Consider the following 24,709-nt stretch of genomic DNA (forward strand, 5'->3'; position numbering starts at 1 on the left):
AAGTTAAAAACATTAATAGCTGACATAAATTCAGATAATACAGTTAAAATTGTAGATTAAAAGATAGGTAATAACGGAAATCGTTGTAATACAGAAACTATTCTCTTCAAATATCTATCCGTGGGACATTTCTTCCATTAAATTAGTTCCAAATAATCTCCCAGTCTACAATAGAGGATCATTGTGATCTACTACTAAAATGCACATAAGAGGATATTTACTACTCTCAAATAGGTCATAACTTTGTTACACACAATCTTTTTTCCGTCTCTGCGTTACGTACAGAATATACTATTTAATATTAGTTCATTCTATCACATAAGAATGAGGTGTTTCCGATTAATTTTTAATCACATCTCTGAGTCAATTTGTTTCTTTTAAATTGTGGAAATGGAACAAACAGTGATATTGCAATTTACAAAATGTTTACGACTCGTATTACAAGGACTGTCCAGGTAAAGAATGGAAGGCTGAAGCCCTCTCCCCTCCAAGTTTTAAGTTTATAAGCTGCATTTTTTGTACTTCGATGTCTTTTTTGTTTGCTTGTTTTACGCCGTACGTTTATGTATAGATGAGTAAGGGAACAGTGGTAATGAGGTGGATGATAATGGTGCAATGGAGTAAATGGGGGAGAAATTGAAGGAACCCAGAAACAAAAAACATACGCACACGGTATTTGTTTACCACAAAGCCTGCTTAGAGAGAACTAGGATCGAGCAGGAACCATATGCATCAGGGGGTGAGCATTCTACCACTGAGCCAGTGCGTCCCTACTTTGAAGTCTTTATAATAATTGCTGATATTAATTTGCTTTATAAATTTCCAAATATATTTGTTTCTACGCGATCTTATCATTTCTCTTAAGAAAATTGCCCTTAGCTCACCCACAGTTAGAAACAGGCTAACAATTCTTATTTTACAGCTAATAAATTACAAGACTATAATAAATAAATAAACAAGTACGTAGAGAAGGGCGCCCATCAGGGCAAGGTAGGGCGCTCGCCCCTTCCCCCCCTAAGAGGAAATTCTACTTGGGCATATCGAAAACCCAATAGAATTTTTACATTAGTTACAGCAAAATTTGTAACTATATTTGAAATGTCGCTTACACTTGCCCCCCCTTGGAAACCACAACATGGGCGCCCTTGTACGTAGATATATAGTTTCAATAATACTTTTATTACTTTCTATATAAACTATGAATCATAATTTATTTAAAGTGTTTCTATAGACTATGAAATAGATATCTAAAGCTTTCAAATTCTTAGACACTATAACAAAAGGAATCAATTTTCCATGAGTAGCATGGGAGCCCCAAGCCGCTCTTGTGGTTGCGCCACAATTCTGATTTATATGTCAAGTGTTTTCCTACTTCATACTAGGTATTATTTACAATCAGATACGACTGCGTTTGCGACAAATAATGGAGGCTTACATTTCGTGCAACATATAAATGTAGTTTTCGCATAAGTCATATTTTATTTTAAATTACAATAACTTATATAAAATAATTTGAATCCGTGAACTGATGGGAGTTTAGAATGATAGATAATAATATTAATATTAAAGTAATAATAGAATTACAGATGAAATTAATTGATGCAACAGAAGTCGAACTCTGGTCTGCAGTAGCGTAGCGTTTAATTTCGCAACGAGTAGATAGCACAGGCACACCAACGGCGGGGGAGGAGTCAACTGGGTTCCGACATCTCCAAAACTTCTTGAGTCAATATACTTTTATTCACTTTCTTAATAAAATTATACTTGTTTAGTAGAGAAATGATTGATGTAGCATGAAAATTTGATCTTACATATCATCTGTACTATTTCTCTTATAAAAACAATGTAGTTCCATATTTTTTTGTAAAAATATAGATCAAAGTACTTTACATTTACTTGTCTTGTCACGTGCAGAATAATATCCGTTCAATACTACATAGACGCAGTGGCTTGCATCCCCCCAAACCCTGGACCCCTCCAGTTAGGAATTGTCTGCTGGGGCAGACCTTTTGGTCAGTCTCGGACCTGTGGAACACTTTCTAGACAAATGTGGAGTTGGGCTATAGGTGGCATTTTATTTTTTGTAAAAAAAAAATAAAAAGTTGGGGGCAATGGCCCCCATGCTCCCATAGCTCCGCCCATGCCCTCCGCCTTCCCAACAAAAAAATCGGTTGCATGCTTGGTAGATATTATTATTTCTTCTCGAGTTCGGAACCAACATTAAGTTCTAGGACCATGTCTCATGCAGCCTCGGTGATGAAAAGAAATATGAAACTCCTAACCAAATTTCGCTACAAACTGATTTTTGCGAGGTTACACCACTGTATATAACCTATGGAGACTTAATTTTCATCAACAAAACACTTAACGATTAAATCAAACAAGCATACCGATATTAATTCATTCTGAAGAATCTCAGTATATACATTGGATACATTAAATTGAATTAATAATTTACTTCCTATGTATAATCTTCTTACTTAGCCTTTGTAAAGTGTGATCTCTGATTCAAAAGGTAAGCTCAGAAACTGGCTAGTTTTTAAACTTGAAACTAATTTTCATACGACAGCTTAGCATGCCATTTAATAACTACTGGTGCAATAAATCTATATCTAATCATTTAGTTTGCACATAATATATAATTAACACACATATCCAAATTCAGATAAAGTTAGCTAACGATTTTAAAAGCAACAACAAAACAGCAGACTATAAAACATCTTGCACTCGCTTTTGTCCTTCACAGTGTTGACACACTCTGATATTGCGATTAAAGAGAAGCCGAAGCTAGATCATGGAAGATTTATATGAATTACTGGTATGGTATTCATAAAACTTTCAGCAATTGTTCCGATAGTTATTAATTTAGTTTCCTTTTTCTTCTATTTCTTGAAATTTTCTTTGAAATATGATTGAATATCTAAAATGAAGAGGAAAAAGTGTGTTAGATTTATAATAGTACAATTGTGCTGAGTGTGGTATCACTGCAGCTGAAACATGTCTCATTGCCAGGTTCTTTGAGCGAGCGAGAACCCCACACAGCCACATGCGCGCTTCACTTTCAAGTAGGAGCTCCACTGACTTGTTCAGCCGCATCCAGATTTCTTGATGTCTCTGTGGCCTGTTTGACGGAGACAGAACTTTAATTTCCCAGTTTTAAAAAATAAAATTATTTACAAATTAGATTCTACCACTATTGCTATTAACCAAGCTATCACGGACCCTATTATTTCTATATTTTTCTACAACATGAAATGTAGAATATATTGATTCTTATTAATTCAGAAATTCTAAAACTATGTTATTTTAATTTGAAAGGATAGACAGTGTCTCAGTGTCTCATAGCACTCTACGCTACTGCTGGTCTGTCACTTGGTGGTTTCGTGTGTAAAACTAAGTTACCACTACTTTGTGTTAAGCTGACAAATTGAACCGTTAGTTAAAGAGAATACCCTTTTTCTAACATATGTTATTAAAATATCTTGAAATTTGACTATTATTCCTGCACGTCCTGAAACAATTTAAGAAGTTACAAAATAACGTCTGCCATATTTTGTTCTTCCTAGGCCACGGTATCAAGATTAAAACCTCCATCTCAACTTGAGGAACATTTCGAGACATTTTCTTCAGTGAGGAATGTCTATTTAACTTGCTTCTGAGTTGAAAAGAGGAATGATAAGTAGCTCAGCTACTTATCGTCTCTTCGTACAGGTTCTACTATATGAATTAGTCTTACATGAAAAGTTTCAGCAAGCTTACAGTGCTTGTGCACCATCACGTAAGTGGTCGGCATAAGTAAATGGTTACCGCATGATTTCTGTCCCATGTGTCCCTGGTTCGAATCTTCGCGGGTGCGAAATTTTTCACATGCTTAAATTTCAATTTCAATCCATACTCAGTGCTATATGCAAGATCTACTGTGAAGACGGAAAGAAGTGTTCGAATGTCAAGAATGAAAGGGAATTGGAGTAAGTCCAAGAATGGGGACAAAGATGTTGAAACTTATTTCCTTCAATTGCTCCATATTTGATATTTCAATTAATTTCAATCGTTTTTTAACTCATGTATGAGCAGTGTTATTCGTTTTCTTCTTACATATAGCATATAATGAAACATATATTATACAAACAATGAATGATAATAGCATTGAATTATAGCACTGATAGGACAACATACTCCAAATAATAGAGTTGAGTTGATTTTGAGTTTGACGTCCCTTTGATAAGCAAAGCTATATGAGACGTGGATCTACTGATTAACGTGGAATCCGAACCACATGAGCTCCTACCGGGAAACGAACCCGGGTCTCCCACACTACGCTAACCTCTTAGCCACGAAGAAGCTCTAAATAATAGGGATTAATATTAAATGGTGAAATATTTTCTTGTGTCAACTGTACAGAAAAAGCCTGATTTAGTGCTCCACAGGTTACCAACTGTCGTCGTTTGGTTGAAATGTCAGGTGTTAGTTGGGTTGCATCTGTCCAGGCGTGTTTAATGTCAACAAATGTACTAGATCTGATATAATGGAGTAATAGTAAGTTACGGGAATTACTTTTGTTATTGACTGTACAATAGGAGAATAATAACATTTAAGTTTTGTAAAATATTGTTCAAAACGTTAAAAGCATGACTAAAATACCTGCAAATGTACAGGTACGTGTTATCATTATAATTTAAATAGTAGCAAATCACAAACATAGCTTTTGTCAGAAATTTGGCCTTTTGGCCCCACTTTGGGATGTGAACAGAAAGCACTGAGTTGTAGTTTGTGACGCTTTCCATTGAATCAAATAATGAATTGTATATCAGTTATGCTCCTTGATGATACCAAAATGTACTACTTTGCTGTTGCTAGGTAACCCGAAAGACAATAACGTGCATTGTGTTTCGTGTACGAAGAGGTTTCTTCGACATAATTTATCTCTTCATTATCTTTGAGTGTCCTGTCCGAAAGCATGTTCTAACACATTACCTATCTCCTGAATACACAGGAATTGCATCACGCACGAAACACAGGAGTGGTAATAACATCAATCAACATCTAGTGATGATAATGCTGTAATAACATGCATGTCACACACGAGCTTGTATACATGGAAAATGAGAGTAAACTGATGAAAAGTTATAAATAAACACATTATCAATTACATTCAGATTCATTTATTTACTTTTATTTTTATATTTTTAAACAAACATATGTACCGTATATTGACAAGTTTAGTTTGTAAAAATGAAAAATGAATTCTTTCAGTTTAACGTCCCACGATTATGCCCTTTAGGTTAAGGGAGACGATGATTAAGGCAAGTGAATCATGATGAAAGAATTGATAGAATGAGAAAGTGGGAGGAAACGGGAGTATCTCGAGAACACCCACGAAAATGATGTTGTCCACTACAAACTTACTTGGCTGAGGAACGAACTAGAGACTCCACGCGCCAGAGGTAAGCGCTCTACCACTGATCCACTGTTCCTCCATCTTTATCTTGCTTAGTTAATGGCATTGTTTTAAAAAGAAATATTAAAAAGTACAAAAAATGCACTAAAGCTTTTTATTTCTTAAATAAAATCATGCCATTCAGCAGTTATTGAAACTTTTATTTATGAAATATTACAAAATAGCCTGAGTCGTTTTTCCTAGAAAACCTGAAAACAATTTCAATCCTAAGGGTAAACTAAACCTTGTAGATGTTTTCAGAACAATTGTTTTCTGCAATATATTGATTTTTATTGAAAGATTTACTTATGAAATATGAACAGAATCACTTTTTTTTTTTTAGAAAATTGTCCGTAAAATATTTGCTCCTAATAGTGAAGTACTCCCTTGTTTATGCTTCTAGAACTATAACATTTACTTTATTATAGCGTTGTTAATAAAATATTGTTCTATGAAATATAAACAAAGTAATTATATCCGTTTTTTTAAATTTGCAGTTTTTACATTTCATCCATTTGGGTAGTAGAAAGGAAAGAAGGCAAACTTAAGAATATTACAAAAAAAAAAAGAATTTGATATCAATTGGTCGTTGGACGTATTGTCTCTAGGTGACTGTATGCACATATATTGAGATGAACGAACTGATAGACATCCAAAAATAACTTTTTCAGCACGTGGGGTCTATCAAATGAATCCGTTGAAATCTCGAATTGGATTTATACTTTAATAATTGAAGAAGGTATTTCCAAAACATGCTAAATCCAAAAACGTCCAATTTTGAATTGAATATGGAAGAGTATACTATGGAACCACTTACGTTACATTTTGTAATTATATTTTTATCAAAACATATTATTTTCTGTGGTAAATTATGTTGGAAATATTGCTTGCCATAGTGTTTCAATGTAAAACGATATAGCTTTTGCCCTTTCTGAACAATTCTACCAAACGGATTTAGCATGTTTTGGAAATACTATACTTTAAATTACCATCCTGATATTTTACTATTGTAAGTAAATGTAACCCAACTGATCGACTTAAGAGTCTGCTTAACAAAATTTATAGATTATCAGAAATTCTAACACTTGTTAATTATATCACTTGTGCATGATAAAAAATATTTTAAATCTTCTTAATATAGATAAATGTTTTCAAATTATAATGGATTGAGAAGCGTTTTTTCCAACTCTTCAACGTTTTACGCATGAATCTGCCTATCCACGAGTTATTGGAGTCCTTGGGAGAGAAAAAAAATATTCCCAGATCAATGATCTGAATTGTAATAAAAATGCATTGACCTGTAACCAGCTACTAAGTGTTCTGACAGGATTAAATATTTATCATGATATCTATATATGAAATCAAGAAATCTGTGCCAAGCCATGTGCCATACATATGTATTTATGCAATTTAATATACAGGGTGAGCACAGAAACAGTACCTGATTTTAAAGTGCCATATAATTAACATTTAATTGAATATTTACATGTAAGTTTGTACAGAGCTCAGTAAACTCAAAGTATTTTCCCATCTATCTTTTCAGAATCCTAGTTCTGATCAGGGCAGCTATAGGGTAGTAACATCGAAAATGGCGTTTACCCCATAGCAACGAAGGTGGTGCGTTTTACAATTTGCAAAAACAAGCAGTTTTGTGAGAGTGCAGCGTGATTTCAAACGACAATTTAATGCTGATCCACCCACAAAGCCATTGTGAAGTGGCATAGAACGTTTATTGAGACGGGGTGCATTTGTGATCAAAGAAAAGGACATTCAGGGCAACGTCCAGTCTTAGAGGAAACTGTGGAGCGCGTAAGAGCAGACTTCGTACACAGCCCACACAAGTCTACACGTAAAGCTAGCAGAGAGTTGCAGATGCCACAAACAACAGTAAGCAAGATCTTACGCAAGCGTTTGCGGTGTTACCCGTACCGACTGCAGTTGGTTCAGAAGTTATACCCACAAGACAAGGTAAAGCACTGTGAGTTCTGTGAGAGTATGCAAAATTTCATGGAGGACGACGAAAACTTTCTGACAAAGATCATTTTCAGCGATGAGGCGACATTTCACTTAAGTGGGAAGGTGAATAGACACAATGGGGAACCCAGAATCCTCATGCAACTGTAAATGTGGAACGTGACTCACCGAAAATCAATGGTTTTTGTGCAGTATCAGAGCGTCGGGTGCACGGTCCGTTCTTCTTTCAGGAACAAACAATTACAGGTGAAAGTTACTTAGCATTGCTACGTAACTGGTTGATTCCGCTACTTAGTAATGCAGAGATAGACGACTTCGTTCTACAACAAGATGGAGCGCCGCCACACTGGCATCGTGCTGTACGCAGGTTTCTAAACGAGAACCTCCCAAACCGATGGATAGGACGCTCTGGAGTCAATGATCAAGTTCTTTGCAAGTGGCCTCCAAGATCACCTGACCTCACTGTTTGTGACTTCTTTCTGTGGGGATTTGTGAAGGACAAAGTGTATGCATTTCCACTACCCGCAACTCTGAACGATCTCCAAGAACGCATCAGTGATCAACTCCATCACACCGGATATGCTTCGCAACGTGTGGTTGGAGCTAGATTACCGCCTTGATATTTCCCGCGTTACAGGTAGCTCACACATCGAGTGTTTGTGATTTCAATTATTGCTACAAAAACTTTTTGAGTTTATGTATCACTTCAAAATTTCAGCAAAATATTCCTTCGCATATTAAATTTACACTAATTTGAAACCTGGGACTGTTTCTGTGCTCACCCTGTATATAGTTATAAGTATTTGTATTATTATCGAATCATAATGAATGGTTAACGTAAATATTAATGACTTTTAGTACATATAACCGATTATAGATCAGTATATAACCAATTGATATATTTAGTAATATTAAGACTTCTTACGAAAAAAAAATAGAAAGAGAGAGAGATTGCCGGCCATGTGTGCACACATAGTTTTTTATTTTTTTAATTTTTTTTCATTATATCATTAGGCTGTTCTTCTCATAGTATATATATGAGAAGCGTTTTTTTTTCAAAACTCGATAGAGCACAAAACTTCTTTTTGATAGTAGTTGCGTTTTTGTTATTATTGTACATAACCTTAATCGAGCTCTAACAAAACGCTCATGATTTAGTGTTCTATACATACTGCACATTTCGATATTTGCCAATTCTGATTTCACAGCTAATTGGTGGCATCAAAAGCATACCTATCCCATATATATCTACGTTTCTCAAAATTTACCCTATCGAGTTTTGAAAAAACGCTCCCCATATGTTTAGAACAGTAGTACATAAAAACAGATAGACTTTTGTTTCGCGTCTAGAATGTCTCAGGTTCAAACGCTGCGGCGCGATATTGTGACAAAAGTTTCTCTAGAGCTATTTTTTATTTTTTTTTTATTTTACCAATTGCATCACGCGAATCCTCGGATAATGCTGTTTAATATGTAAAGGTTAACCAAGTTCTTAAAAGTTTCTTTTTGTGTTACCATTCTTAATTCTTTCCACTAGAAAAATTCGTCCGTAGTGAATATCAACATGTACTAATCAATTATTTAAACAACAGCATTTACAGTCGCAAGTGTCACTATAGTCATTACATCAATAGTTTTAAAACTGATGATTACGCTAAGTCAGGGATGCAAATAAGCAATATAATTTTACTAGCCCAAGATAAAAGCTACTAGCCCACATCCAGGGCTGTATTAACACATCAGGGGGCCCGAGAGTATAGAAAATATGTGGCCCCCTACTAACTTCAACTAATACATTTCTATGAAAGTACAGTAGGAAAGTTAATAGAATATGTTTTATATTTTTGATCATATTTTATTTTATGATTATGATTGTATCTTCATGATTTTTTTTTAGATAGAGTTGAGATTTTGATCAGAGTGCAGGCCCGGGGCTATAGCCTCCCTAAGCCCCTCCCTTAATCCGGCCCTGTCCACATCCCTCAATAGACGTCATTCACTTAACTTCGGTATGATATTAAATACTCGCCCGCACTAATGAACCAATCGCCCCGAGCGAGTGGGCGAGTGGTTATTTGTTTATCGATCTAGAAACCAAATCGTATTAAAATTCTGGAAATCGTGTTGAGGACACACTATTGGTAAATTGTATTAAAACTTCGCATTCTTTAGGGAAGTTGTTGCTAAAGAAAATCCACAAAAAAAAAGTTGGAAATCATTTAATTTGGTTCGTGGCATCGTTGAAATAAATCAATTTGTATTTTTAAATTGTTTAATTTATACATATTAGAAAATAATAAAGTTTTAAAAATCTATTAAAAATATTTTTAGTAATATTTCTCTTCTTCCACGTTGATAGTCTGTGGGAAAATGTTTAAAATTTCTGTGTATTACCCGTTTTACGAAAGTAAGTAACAAATACTCGTACAGGAAATTAACTACAGAATAGAGAGATGGATTCTAATTCATAATAATTGCTAGAAGCAATGTAGCTAATTGGTATGTAACAAACACAGAAAATTAGCCATGCTGCTCCTATATAAATGTAAAATGTGCTCCCATCACGTTAGACGGTGAGGTTCGATTCTCCGTTATTTTTGCGTTCTTCCAATGTATTATCTAGCACTTTTGTTTAAAATACGATTGCTGGCTTTTCTCCAAACTCATATCCTTTTGTTTAAAGAAAACTAAGATATGTCACAATCATATTTGCTTTTGCCACTCACAAACCACAAGCTATCTTATTATTTTGCCCAAGAAGTGTGATAAAGAGTGTTTAAAGAAGGAGGGAAGACAGAATAGGAAAGTAGCCAATTTTTATTTTGCACATAATACATGAATAATTATCAATATTGTACCATTCTGCCACTATTTCCTGCAAATTTAGAAGGTTTCACGCAACACAGCCAATTCTCCGCCAAGATGAGCCTCTTCGAGGCCAAATAGTGACGCCCCATGTTTCCCATGCGCGTAATCCTCGGTTCACTTCCCATTCAAGATACTGTCTTGGATAGAAAACCGAAAAATTGGTTAGAGCCCCAATTTAAACAATATATCTTGTCTTATATTCCGTCTGTCCTCAAAAGATAAGTTAATTTCCAACCAATCTTCACTAATGTTTTCGTTATGTCTTAGGAATTAGTCCCTCTTTCCTCTCTTTCGACAATTTACCTACTACAATTTCTGTTATCACTTTCCTATAAGATTTTTTTCTCAATCTGAATCATACTATTTCCTACTTTAACTATCTCCAGTAATTTTCGAGTTTCCCTTGGCTAAGAGGTTAGCATACGCACCTTTGGGGTGGGACACCTGGGTTTGATTCATGGCAGAAGTTCATGTGGTTCGGATCCCATATGATGCTGTAGGAACACGTCTCATATAGCCTCGCTTCTGAACGGAACTCCAAACTAAAAATCAAATCAAATCCACTAATTTGCATCTATTTCCACGAGTTTCTAATATTTCCTCATTATTTCCTTTTCTGTCTAGCTAATTTTGTCCATTCTTCACTGAGCTCCCTTGTGGATATATGGAAAGCGTACGCGTCTTTGGGTGCAGGAGACCCGGGTTCGATTCCCGGCGGGAGCTCATGTAGTTTGGCTCTCGTGTGAAGTCATGTCTTATATAGCCTTGCTGCTGAAACGGACGCTAAACTCAAATCAAAATCCATTCTCTTCTGATCACGGAGGCTCAGTAGCAGAGTGCTCACTTCTGTTGCGAGAAGTTCCAGGTTCGATCCCATGCGTGTGGAAAACAATATAGCTGTAGATTTCCTGGCAGACCTCCCGCTTCCTCCCACGTTCCCATCCTACCAATTATTTTACGATCATTCACTCATTAATTATCAGTATTATCATTCGAATTAGCATAAAGGACCTAACCATGGAGCGTAAAATTAGAAAATTACTTTCCAATCTTTCCTTACCCCATTTTGAACTACTTCATTTCTCGTACTATTGATTGCAATTAATTTCATAATAAGTACTGCCCACAATAGTACCTACGCAAGTAAAATTAATGAACGCCAAGTGCGTAACAGAAAAACCACTATAGCATTATATGGTTTGTCTCGTTTTAACCATTTCATCATCCCATTACAAGCCCACACAGCGAAAACATCCTACGTACGAGTAGAAGCAGTGGGTTTTTCAAAGTAATGTGGGTGTTAATTGTGTTTCAAACATGTCTGAACTTGTCGGAATAAAGAAATATAAAATTCGAATGCGTTCACTTTGTTTAATTTTACGAAAATGGAATGGGAAAAATAGTTATTACCACCCAAAAATATTGAAATTTCTTTTTAAAGAAAAGAGGGAATTATTTGTAACTTAGTATAAAGAGACTTTAAATTAGTTCTGATTGAGAAATAGCTGCAACACATTGAACTTTAACTTTTCTCTGTTGAAATTATTTAAAAAATGAGGTTTTGCTAAACTGGTATTTTTTCTTTAGTTTCAAACATTTCTACAACCGTTTCCTTTCCTTCCACGCACTTTCGGTATCCGTTTCTTTCCCAAACTCTTGTTTCCTTCCTGAATCGGAGATAAATGTAAAACAATTTTCTTTTTCTTGAAAGACAGTTGTTTACATTGGCAACAAAAACGTTGTAACATTGTTAGAGCTCATCAAAGTAATGAGTTGGATTTGATTTTATGTAAATTAGTGGGATGAAAGCCAGTTTTTATGTAAAATTACCCAGCCACTGTTTCGCGAGGCAGTTCGAATCTGGGGTCTGGATCAATACATGAGACAACTCAAAGTCTTTTTACTAAACGGACGAGATTCTTAGTTGCAGATTTCATGCTTAAAAATATTTTGCAAGACGAAGACATGCGTAATAATGTTATTTGGAATACACATAAAGGTTGAGTTAATTGATGATTCCGTGACTTACCTCTGCCTGACATGGAACACAGAGAACACCCGTCCGTCACCCCAAGCACCCAACGTGCATTTCCCCCGCTGGAGCCTCGCCCTGCCATCTACAGGCCAAAAGCGGGAACTCTCTCACTCAAGCTCCGAGAGGGATAGTAGTAAATCGCGAAGTTCGATAAATAATTCAGAAGTTGGTCCCTCCAAAAAATGCATTACGTATTCCTTCTCAAGAAATAATAGTAAACAAAGAAAAGGTTAAACAAATAAGGAAACAAAAAGACTTAGAAGTGAGTTCCGGAATGGGAAAGAAGGTGCAACTATTGTTGTGTTATCTTTTGCGTTTTCCGTGTGAGCTGGTGTTCCAAAAATAACTCTTCACACCGCACATTCTCTGGGACTTCCTGTTCACCTGAGTCTGTGACGTCATGCGCTGATGGTTGACGTTCTCCGGGGACCTGTTGATCAACCGCGAGAAGTAAAATGCATGTTCTTACGGGCGTTGCAACGCTTCGAAATCAGACAAAGATGGACTACCGACCTTAATTCATTGACTATACAAATAAAGTAAAAAAGAAATATAGGATAACGTAGCAAAACTAGACGAAGTAATCTTTGAGGCTGCAGATATACGCTGATAGCAAAGTTTTGGGTTTATTTCCCTTAAGAACTAAGCAGACACCATAGAGCGCAGTTTCTAATGTCAAGTTTCAACACGTTGTCACACCTCGAACTCGTCTTACGCTTAAACTTAAGTCACTTTTAGTCCAGCACCTTTAGTGCTATTAAGTGAAAGAAAATCATATCAGAATGGTATAGATGAAAACTATCATTTTGTTTTAGAACAATTCCCTTTCTACTTCTAGTATTTGTCCCTATTTAACATTCAAGTTGTAAGTTTATCCCGTTTGACACACTGAATAGGACGCAGATTTTTTCAAGTCGAGTACCACGATACCCTGAGGTATCACGTAGTTATAACAAGGCTGTCGCTTTTCTTTTTCTTTTTTCTTTTTTTTCTTTTGTAAATTCAGAATGTAAAAGGAATGAAAATTTTCTGGTAATAGGTCTACATTTTCTTCCTTTTGTTCTGTGTACAACTGCGTAATCCAAATATTGATTTCTACAATTTCGTACGAGTAATATTCAAAGAAGATATTCTTAAAGCAGGGGTGCCCACAAGGGGAGGCTATGACGCAAACTGCGTCATTCAAATATTTGGGGGTGGGTAAAAATCTATATAAATATGTTTGAGGGGGTGTAAAAATTAATTGAAAAGATTTTTTTTATATATAAGAACACCTATGGATAGACAATTGTGAGGGGTGCGTCATGGACATAAGGGGGGGGGGCACCACTGCTTAAAGCAATGTATTGACGCTATCAATATACGCGAAGGTGCGACGTTATAACATTTGTCAAGCCAATGGGAGCCACTGAACCATCACATAATCCTACAATTTTTCAATATTATAGAGAATGTTTAAACGTAGTTTTTGTATTTGAGACATATATATTTGATGTATTATATTTGGAAAGTCTGCTATAAAAAAAACTAACATTTCTTTAAGATAAATCATTTTGTTGTAATAGAAACTATGTATTAGTATTAATATCAGTGAATATGTGCCGTGTAAATCTGTATACTAACAGGGTGTCGCCTGGAATTAATAGGAAAGGTACTGGACTGGGGTATAAGCAATGATTTTGCTAGATCTTTCTCCAAGATAGAAGCTAGGCGATGTCCAGGAGTCCAGTGGGTTAGGAAGGATCCTGAAACTTTTCAGTTATTTCTTTAGATAAATATGAGCGTCTTGAGAGAAGAGAATTGTGAGCGGCAATATTTAACTTTCAAGTAAACTGTAAAAGACAATTCAACATTCCTATGCAATGTAACGCAATAACACACAAAAAACAAGCTTCGCCTGTTATACAGTGACAACGCTGAACGTAAACTGCCTACATGATGTTCTGTAGTCCGATCCCAACCTATTCTATCTAATATCTCAATTTGATCAAAAGTAGCGCTTATCTTGTCTTTCTCCAAACTACTACGGGGCCACAGTGGCTCAGTGATAGAGAGCGTTCATCTTTGGTGCATGAGGTTTTTCGTTCGATCCTAGCTCGCGCGAGGTGAACAAATACCGTGTGCCTGGGTTTTCTTACGTTCCCTCCTAGTTCCTTCATTCAACCATTTCCTTCATTTCTCATCATCAGAATATCCTTTGGCCTAGCCTGCGTGGGACGTAAAACTTAAAGTTTTTTCCTCCGGACTGCTCAGATATGTTCAGAAATTAAGCAGTCAATAACTTTCTGTAGCTTATTTTGTTGCAAGTAAAAAGAAACCCGATTTTCCTGTGAGGTGAAATAGACAATTTAAAATTTTAGTATTTCCCGTCCATTGTTTGTCCAAGAGAAGGCGACGGTTTTTAAAACTTAAATGCATTATTATCATCGAGGTTCAGTCCTTTTCGACTTGTCAACTACTCCAAAGGTCGGATAAATAAAGTCATTTCTTTGTTTCTGAAATTTCAGTGTTTTGTTGGAAGCAAGCCCGTATCTACGGGGGGCTAGGATGGGCCGGGCCCCCTAAATTTTCACTGGCCTCTTTTAAACTTTCACGGTAGGCTTGCAAATTAAAATATGGTGATGAACTATAATATGGTTGGATCGGGCCCCACTAACTTCTACCGCCCCCTACATTTTTGGGCTGGATACCAGCCTGGTTCGAAGCAGCATTTTCATCTAATTATAGTTCTAATTGGACTTCTCAGAATTCCCTTCTTTCTTTCTTTTAACATAAGTGTTTTTTTTTTTTTTTTTTTTAGGAGGTACGAATGCTTTTACATGTTCACGTAATAGAATTAAGTATCCATTTTATAATCTATTTTCAGAAACTGTTTAAATCATTAAAACAAACTCTGTTCATTGTTCAATGCATTTCAAATTCACTTGTATCTAAATAGCTCATTAAGAAAAATTGTTTTTCATAATACAGTAAGTAGTATTAATAAACTAAGAAAAAATTAAAATAAGATGTACTCAAATCATTTCCCCAAAATTGTCCTGTCCCCTTATCTTATCTGGCTCCAGGTATCTTTCTTCGTCATTCGGATATCATTGCTCTCTTGCACCCTTCTGTTCGTCTCGAATTACCCTAGGGACAACATACATGACTGACTTACGTGACTGACTTACATGACTTATCTACTTACGTGACAGAAGATACGAGTACATCAAGTTAAATTTTTTTTTTCTAGTATTAAAAAGGTAAACATACAAAATACAGAGCAAATAAATCTTTTTAAACATATCAAGATAAAAAACGTTTAGTGCATTGTTAGGCGGAATTGTTGCAATACGACTTCAAAATAGATGGTCTTTCACTTACGTTGGAAAAAATAATAATAAAACGGGAAGATACATGGAAAATGTATGCAAGTTGTTTATTATTGCCAACATTGGTAGAAACTGCTACAATGTTTGTCATTTGTTCTTCATTTACATATGTACTGTATGTATATATGCTCAGTGCCGGATTTAGGTTTGATGGGACCAGTGGCGTATTTACGATTTTGTTTCGGGACGGGCTTTGCTAACTTTCGGGAGGGGGCTTTTCCTGGAAATGTGAAAATTCTGCAAGATATTTCATTTACTTTACTACACTAAGTAAGATTTCGGGGGGGGGCTTAAGCCCGGAAGCCACCCCCCTAAATACGCCACTGGATGGGACCCTAAGGTATTGAAAGGGACCCCTTATAAGCCAAGCTTTATGGGCTCTTTACATGTCAAGCTTTCTTTTTCGGCGACAAAATGTCGCTATTATTTGAACATGTGCCATATGCTAATTTAAATACTAATGGATATCTAAATGGAAACAAGGACCCATTACAAGCAGGGCTGGAAAACGGCGGGGCTCCATTATAAGCGGGACTGGATAACAGGGTCCTCGTTACAAGTGGAGCTGGGAGGTAGAGCCCTATTACTTGCTTCATAAAAGTCCAGTACATAACAATACAAAACACCATTGTTGTGTGTACGTTTCATCTTATTTGCATTTTCTTGTTATTTGGAAATCACATTATAATCAGTATTTTCTTTAAGCTTTTTGGGCCCTTAAGCAAGCGGGGCCCTCACCTATAGTTTGTTTAGCTTATACGTAAATCTTTCACTCTATATGCTTATGTATTGCCACCAGTAGTGGCCTTTACATAGAGAGGACCGGCGCTTCAGAATTCTGTACTTGATTTTTGAAAATATTTATTAAATTCGACAAAATTCTCAAGTTTATAAAATCCAAGAATATGTACAGACAATTACAATTCTATAAGTGGTCCAGAAGAACACCACTGGAATATATCCATCATGACAATAAATTTTTCCCATCATTCTTTCCATCTAAATATTGTATTAGTGAGTCACGTTGCTCTTGAGTTTTATACTGTATCATTACTCCAGTAGGAATCAAATAATTCTAAGTTATTTAGAAGACTATTATATAGTTGCCTGCAAGATAGTTACTTTCTTTTGTTACTATATACATAATTCGAAGACAGCAGTTAATAGTGATTGAGAACCATTTTTGATAACCATAATTGCAGACTAATGTTTTTGAAGTGGCGAAAAAAAGAAATGAGAGAAAGGTTTTGAAATAGTTTTGAAAAGCTATTTGAGACACAAATTCAAAAACGTAATTTGAGCACATTCCAAATTTTCAGAAAAAGCAGCTTCTAAGGCTTACACAAGAAACACAAATTAGCCTGAGTAACAATATTATTAATGGAGTATGTAAATCAGAAAAAAAAATAACATGTTAAATGCAAAATCATTAATTTGACGTAGTTACACGTAGCTATTGTGCGGTTATTGTCCATCGCATCATCTTAGAAACCAAAAGTATAATACCACAATGTTTTAACTAAACAATTAAAAAAAATTGTTTGTAATTCATTCTCGCAGGTACTCGCCAATATATATTGTTCTGTGTTCGTAGCTTGTTGCAGAACATGTGGAAATGTATATAGTTTTGATATAAGACGATTTCAACTTATGACAAACAGCTTTCTTATTTACAAAATTTCACACATAACAACATACAAGGGGGTCAGAGGAGGCCAGATCAGGCGAACAGGGCCGGTGCGACAACAGTTTGAACCTACAGGAATGAATTATTGCCATGGATGCAAGGGACAAATGAACGAGCCCATTGTCCTGGTGAAGCAACACCTTTCTTCGCAGTATTCCTGGTCTTCTAATTCTGATTTCCTCACGCAAACGTCGCAGAAGGGTGCAGTAGTATTCAATACTGCCAGTCTTTCTCTCTTCCAAGAAATCAATCAGGATAATGTCCCTAACATCTTAAAAAATTGAAGGGTCGCAGTGGCTCAGTGGTAGAGCGTTCACTTCTGGTGCATGGGGTCCCGGGTTCAAACCCCGCTGTCGCCAAGTGAACTTTGTGGTGGACAAACACCATGTGCGTGGGTTTCCTTGGAGTTCTCCCGTTTCCTCCCACTTTCTTCATTTCACTATTTCATTTATTTCTCATAATCACCGTCTCCTTTAGCATATCCGGCATAATCGTGGGACGTAAAACTCAGAAATTTCATTCCATTAAGAAAAATTGATGTCATAAACTTGTTTGCCTACAAAATTTGTTTGGTTTTCTTTGGGATGCAGGTCGTTTCCACTACCTCGATTGTTTTTTTTTTTTTTTTTTTTTTTTTATTCTGGTGTTTAATGGCGTACCCATGTGTCATCTATAGTCACAAATCTGCCAATAAAATCCTCCGGATTACTTTCAAGCAGTTCCAAAGAATCACCAAAAAGGGTGAGTCGGTTGCGTTTGTGTTCAACTAAAAGCAACATGCGTGTCCATCTCGCAGACACCTTAGAAAACCCTAATTCGTTTACGATAATGTTTTGTGCTCGTTTATAAGAAATACTCACAGTTTCTGCTATCTCTCAGATTTTGATTCTGCAGTCATTCAAAATCAGGTCAAAAATTTTATTGATATTTTCTGTAGTGGTCGACCTTGAAGGCCTGCCACTGTGGAGGTCATCTTCAATGCTGTTTCTGCCATGCTTAAATTCAACTATTCACTTTTTCACCGTAGAATACGAGGTCGCGGAGTCTCTTAATGTCTCTACCATCTCCATATGAATTTCCAGTGGTGTTAATCCCTTTTTATGCAAGTACTTAATAACATCTTGACGCTCGATTTTCTCTATGTTACAAATTTCCATCATTTCTGCCGACTTAGCCCCTTATAAACTCCTTATCTGAAACAATAGAGAAATGAAATTTTACTCAGTGACTACCTACGTATATATAGCTACGCAGGTAATGTATACAAATATAAAATAATTGCTTCCTTCCTAGTCAGGCTACAAACTTTCCAATCCCTCCATTTAATACTTGCTGGACGTTTCCGGTTTAAACGTTAATCGCTATAGAACGAAAGTGGAAATAGTCGGCGAGAAGCTGTTTCCTGCACTCGATTAACCACTCCAAAAATACATTTAATCTCCATACTTAACTTTTTTACTAAAACTGGAAGTAATAGAAATTTATTACAACTATTGGTTTCAATATTCATCTACATCAGGCAGTGGCGTATTTAAGGGGAGGCTTCCGGGCTTAAGACCCCTCCCCACCGAAATTTTGTTTACTATATTAAATTAAATGAAATAGCTTGTAGAATTTTCACATTTCGAGGAACAAAGTTAGCAAAGTCCTCTCGAAACAAAATCGTAAATACGCTACTGCCACCAGGGTTTCTCAACCTGGGGTCGTGGAGATAAGCGAAAGAAATAAATATAATTAGAAAATGAAATGAAATTTTTGAGTTTTACGTCCCACGGTTATGCCGGTTAGGCTAAAGGAGACGGTGATGATGAGCAATGAATGAAATGGTGGAATGAAGAAAGTGGGAGGAAACGGGAGAACCCCGAGAAAACCCACGCACACGGTGTTTATCCACCACAAAGTTCACTTGGCGGGAGCAGGGTTTGAACCCGAGACCCCTAGCACCAGAGGTGAACGCTCTACCACTGAGCCACCGCGGCCCCTTAAATATAATTAGAATATAATACCAGAAAATATTTTAAAATTATTTTTTTATTTTGTTCTGATAGGCATATTTTTACTTTTATTCATACGTTAAGAACATAAAAAAATAGGTCTAGTAAACTTTTTTAAACATGTGAAGAGTTGTTTAAAAATCAATTTAAATGAAAGAGTTACGATATGAAACTAATGAGAACTGTATATTGTAATACCAGAAAAAATACAAATGCAACAAAATCTACATATTGAAAATCAATTAGAATTGAAAGCTAATTTGATACTTGAGCATGGTGTGATATCGCTAATGCAATGGTGTCCGGTTCAATCTTCGTGACGCACATTATCAAGTCATTTTCAACTGATGAGCGATTTCTTGTCTTTGTTTTAATGCTTATCATGGAAGAAAAACCACTCCGGCTAATAGTACTCATTTTGAAACAGTATGACGGATCGGATTCGATATTTGTAATATGAATGAACAGACCAAATTAGGTTTTGATTCTTGTTTCTCTATCCACTATATACAAGAAATGGATTCTACTACTGTATTGTAGATGTAGATGGATATTGTGATACCTGCACAATAGGTAGCATATATTAAAAATCCCAGACAAGCTTATTACAAAACAGAAATTATGAGAGGGGTCGCTGGCAAGAGGATATGACAAAATTGGGGTTGTGATAGGAATCAGGTTGAGAACCACTAATCTATACAAAGCAAAAACGATAAGGGATAGCGCAGTCACGTAACCAAGGGGTGGCTTAGGACCCCCCCCCCCCTTCGAAACCAGAAATGAAAAGAATGATTAAGGATGAAACAAAAAGAATTTCTAGAAAATTTCTTGAAATATGTAGGAAAGTTACGGAATTCTCAGAATTTCTACTACTAGTCAGGAAATGTTCAAGTGTTCGAAAACATAGTGCCGTTCTGTAATAGTATGGACATTTTTTAATCATAATTTTTCGTCATCACTTCTTTGCAGTATCAAATATGTTATTTGAGAAACAGTTATCTATTGCTCTTTTAACTTGTCATTTGCAACAGATAGTAATTGACAGAATAAATAATATTAACAAAAAATTATGTGGAAAGAAAGTTCGTTAATATTTGATCCAACAAAGAAAGGAACGCAGATATTGTAAAATATTTTTCAAGACATTATTAAATATGTACTTTTATAATAGAAGACATGTACTTTTTATAAGTTGAGGTCATAATGAATTTGAATGAACAGAGGAAGGGACGTAGTTATTGTAAAATCTTTTTTAATACTTTTTTTATATTTTTACTCGAGATTTCTTCATAGTTTGTTATACTACTTACCAACATATTCTCATTTTATTGTCCTAATAAACCAATATATGTTGCCAGTAAAATAGTTCAGATTGATCGAGCCTCTGGTGTGATAATCACAGTGTTTCATGTCGTGCCCTCCCCCCCTTCCCCCAATACGAAATCCTGGCTAAATGAACCAATATGTTACCAGTAAAATAGTTTAGAATGATCGAGTACTTGGTGTGATAACCACAGTATTTCATGTCACGCCCCCCCCCCCCAATATCGAAATCCTGGCTATGTGCCTGGATAACAGCAACGGTTTTTCTTTCCTTTTATTTATTTATTTATTTTGGAATCCATTTAGTGTTCTAAGAGTACGCACAATATTCTCCCTTAACCTTGGATTGAAATCAGAAGTGGCGCAGAAATCAACTACTTCCGGATTTGGTGTTGATTACCTTGATAGAAAAAAAGGGTAAGAAATGAAAACAAGCAGTTTTCTTTAATCAATTAAGCGTCTCAGAAGTATATCCCATCTTCACTCTAATCTCTCTACTCAAACCGGAAGTAGTAGAAATATACTACAACTTCCGGTTTGAATATTAGTTGAGAACGTATCACGCCATATAATCCAAACTCCTTCACATAATGTGCACGTGAAACAGCTACTTGTTATGGTCTATTTTCTCGAACGTATGACACGAGTGATCTTCCGGTAACTAGTGCTGTCAACGGGTCGGGTCGGGTCGGGTTGAAGACCGACCCGTGACCCGAATTGACCGACCCGAATAACCCGATCCGACAACCCGACCCGAGCTGACCCGACTGACCCGACCCGACAACCCGATCCAAGTAGCCTGACCCAAAAACCCGACCCGAGCTGACCCGACTGACCCGACCCGACCCGTAACCCGACTCGAGCTGACCTGACCCGACCCGACCCGTAACCCGACTCGAGCTGACTCGACCCGTTTGAGAGCACTACCGGTAACATATGATATTAATGCAGAAATTATTTATTTGTGGGAAGGAATAGAACTTACTGTTGCAAATACAGATAAGACTTTCCAGTAGATCTGATAGGTGGCTTGATTATCGTAAAATTTCAATCGTTATTATTTTTAAAAAAAAAACAAAAAGCAATTTGTCCTATTTTTTCTGGAAAACTAAGAATTTACACTCAACACCTATCATTTTGTTGAGCTCAGATAGATCTATCAATTGTTACATATCTCATCTTTGGACAATTTTATTTCGTTATGCTCTAGAAATGTTGAAGGATTTATTTTTAATTAGCATTTCAGCATCCTGATTGGTTAATGAATTCTGTCAGTATATTCTTCCGCTTTAAAGTCATCATCCATTTTACTGTACATTTGAAATGAATTTGCAATGAAAACAATGCCAGCGGAAATGTTTCCTTCCTAACACGAATTTTCAGTGTATCTAGCAGTTTTTTGGCACAAGACCGGAGAGATGTTGATTTATATTCGAATCAGAACTGACAGGAAAATATACAGAAAACAACGATGGGAAAGTTAGGGGAAAAAGTAAAAAAAAACTAAGAAATACATTATTCATGTGATGTCCATAAAGCGATATATTCACTTTGTACATTGATAACTTAAAAAGGACGTATGCAATTCAAATCACTGACACTTTATGAAATGCAATATGAATCGTGCAATCTGGTAGATCGAATACATTTGAATTGGTAAAATCTTAAAATAAATATACCAATGGAATCTCCATTTTGTTACTTTGTTTTAAGGGAAAATATTATTTCTGGAATATAAAAATTATGTTTTTTTTTAATGTACTGGTAGAAAAGCTTCATACAGTGTAAATTATATTAGATCAAATTAGAATTGAACATAATTTTCAGTAGCGAGGCAACGTAAGAAGTGGATCTGCATTCTAACGTGGGCTCCGAACCATACGAGCTCCAGGAATCAAATACAAGTCTCCTAGCGACGTACACACGCTTAAGCTCTATCTAAATTAATAAAAAAAATTTTATCGCAAAAAGATGTGAGAAAAAGATAGTTAATAAAACTAATTGTTAACTAGAATAACGAAATACTAATTTCATTTTGTAACGTAAAATCATGTGTGAAATTGATTAAATTCCTACAATTTGTTTCGTCACTAACGTACGTTGTATTTTCGTACTAACTTTACGCGATTTTCATGAATTGTTCGGTTCATGTTTCTTCTTCTTCTTCTAGGGAGCGCGGTGGCTCAGTGGTAGAGCGTTCACCTGCGGTGCTTGGGGTTCCTGGTTCGATCCCAGCTCGCGCCCTGAGGACTTTGTAGTAGGCAAACACCGTGCTCGTGGGTTTTCTCGGGGTTCTCCCGTTTCCTCCCACTTTCTTCATTCCACCATTTCACTCATCTCTCATCATCACCGTCTCCTTTAGCCTAACCGGAATAACCGCGGGACGTAAAACTCAAAGATTTCATTTCATTTTCTTCTTCTTCTTAGTTTAACGTCCAACGATTATACTCCGAGGGTGAGAGAAATAATGATGATATAGAGTGAAATTGGTGGAATGAGGAAAGTGGAAGAAAACGGCAGAATCCCGAGAAAAACAACCCACAAATTCCACTTTGCTGGAACCGGAATCTAATTAGAGATCTTACGAAGCAGAGGTGACTGAGCTACCATCTGGTCACCGCTGCCCCATGAATTGACCTTGAATATATATATATATATATATATATATATATATATATATATATATATATATAGCGGAAGAGGTCTTAAGTATGTCTATGTTCTAAAGCGCCATGAACAGAACTATTGTGAGGCTGAGAAATGCTAACGTTTGATATATACCTGCACATGGAATAAACATAACGAAAAGGGAGTTGTTTGCCAATCACTACATTATTATTTCATGGTGTTTTAAGACAACCAAGATCATTGACCACTCTGTTACCGGTATTTCAATGTTTAATCTTCTGTCAAATATAATAATTACTATCATATTTGTTATTTGGAAATCATTTTGCCATATTATTGTGATTATGGAATTATGACTTGTTAAATGTTCTAAGTTCGTCGTCAGAGCTATTCTCTATTGTTGCAGAGCCTTTGTCAATAGCGCCTCTAAACGCACTACACGTTCTGTCCAATTGTCACAAGTTGGCGTTCCTTAGCCGAAGAATAGTGTGGAAATCCCTGCCTAACCAGTTGCATTTTTCTTTTGTTACATTAGAGTTTTCATCCTCTTCTTTTCCTGGTCCAGGCTAAATAAGCATAATATTGGTAGAACCAACGTGGAGCTCGAAAATAAAGTAGCCTAAGCAATATTTCAGTGAAACTTTTCAATTATTTCGTGTCGGGATGCCTTTCGAAAAATCTGTTTTCCAATTTCCCGATATTTCATTTTCAGATTTTTTATTTTCCAGTTTTGAAACAAATGAACGATAAATATTTTTTCGTTTTTCATTTTCGTGCTCGAAACAATTTCTCGTTTTTCGAAAAAAAAATCGTTTTCGGTGATTTTTCATGCTTTGAAAAAACTTTTCATTTTCCGTTTATCAATTAAAATTGCCTTCCCTTTTTCCAATTTTTCCCCATTTCTTAAATTTGTTTTTAAAATAGTTTGTGTTTTAAAAAATTGTTTTCATATTTTGTGTTCGAAGATCGTAGCTTTTCTTAAGACGCTAAATATATAAGAGAATAAGTTTTCATGTAACTATTATCTGGTAGCAATAGATTTCTACGACTTCAAGTTTTGATACATATATAAGGATAAGACGTAATGTATAGTCAGGACACTGAATTTAATTCGAATAATCGCTTCTTGTGTTTATTAGTGCTTCTCTATAGTGATCAACATTGAAGGTTTAAATGACTTATTTGTATAGCTTTTGTATGAATTGCGACATTGAATCCAAATTGAAACACCTCTTACTATTACCATTTCCACGTCTGGCAAGATAGCCCCACATTTTAGAAAATTGAAACAGTGACTACGTCATTCGTTTGTACTATGTTTGTACCATTTGTATCGAAAATATTTTCGTTTGTACCATTTTCCTTATAGGGTTACTTGAGAAGTCAACTTGG

The 24,709-nt window shown here is 35.8% G+C and overlaps 1 protein-coding gene across 1 annotated transcript in view; it reads right to left on the bottom strand.

Annotated features, from left to right (window-relative positions):
• Nucleotides 1-12,387, bottom strand: part of LOC145664697 (uncharacterized) — a 205,984-nt gene extending 193,597 nt beyond the window's left edge. The window contains exon 1 of the mRNA XM_081731558.1: nt 12,309-12,387. The gene's annotated coding sequence lies outside the window, so the exon portion shown is untranslated. The remainder of the gene's footprint in view (nt 1-12,308) is intronic.
• Nucleotides 12,388-24,709: the final 12,322 nt, after the last annotated feature.

The sequence above is a fragment of the Thermobia domestica genome, chromosome 11, assembly GCF_964235325.1.
Source record: "Thermobia domestica chromosome 11, izTheDome1.hap1.1, whole genome shotgun sequence".
Lineage (NCBI taxonomy): Eukaryota > Metazoa > Arthropoda > Insecta > Zygentoma > Lepismatidae > Thermobia > Thermobia domestica.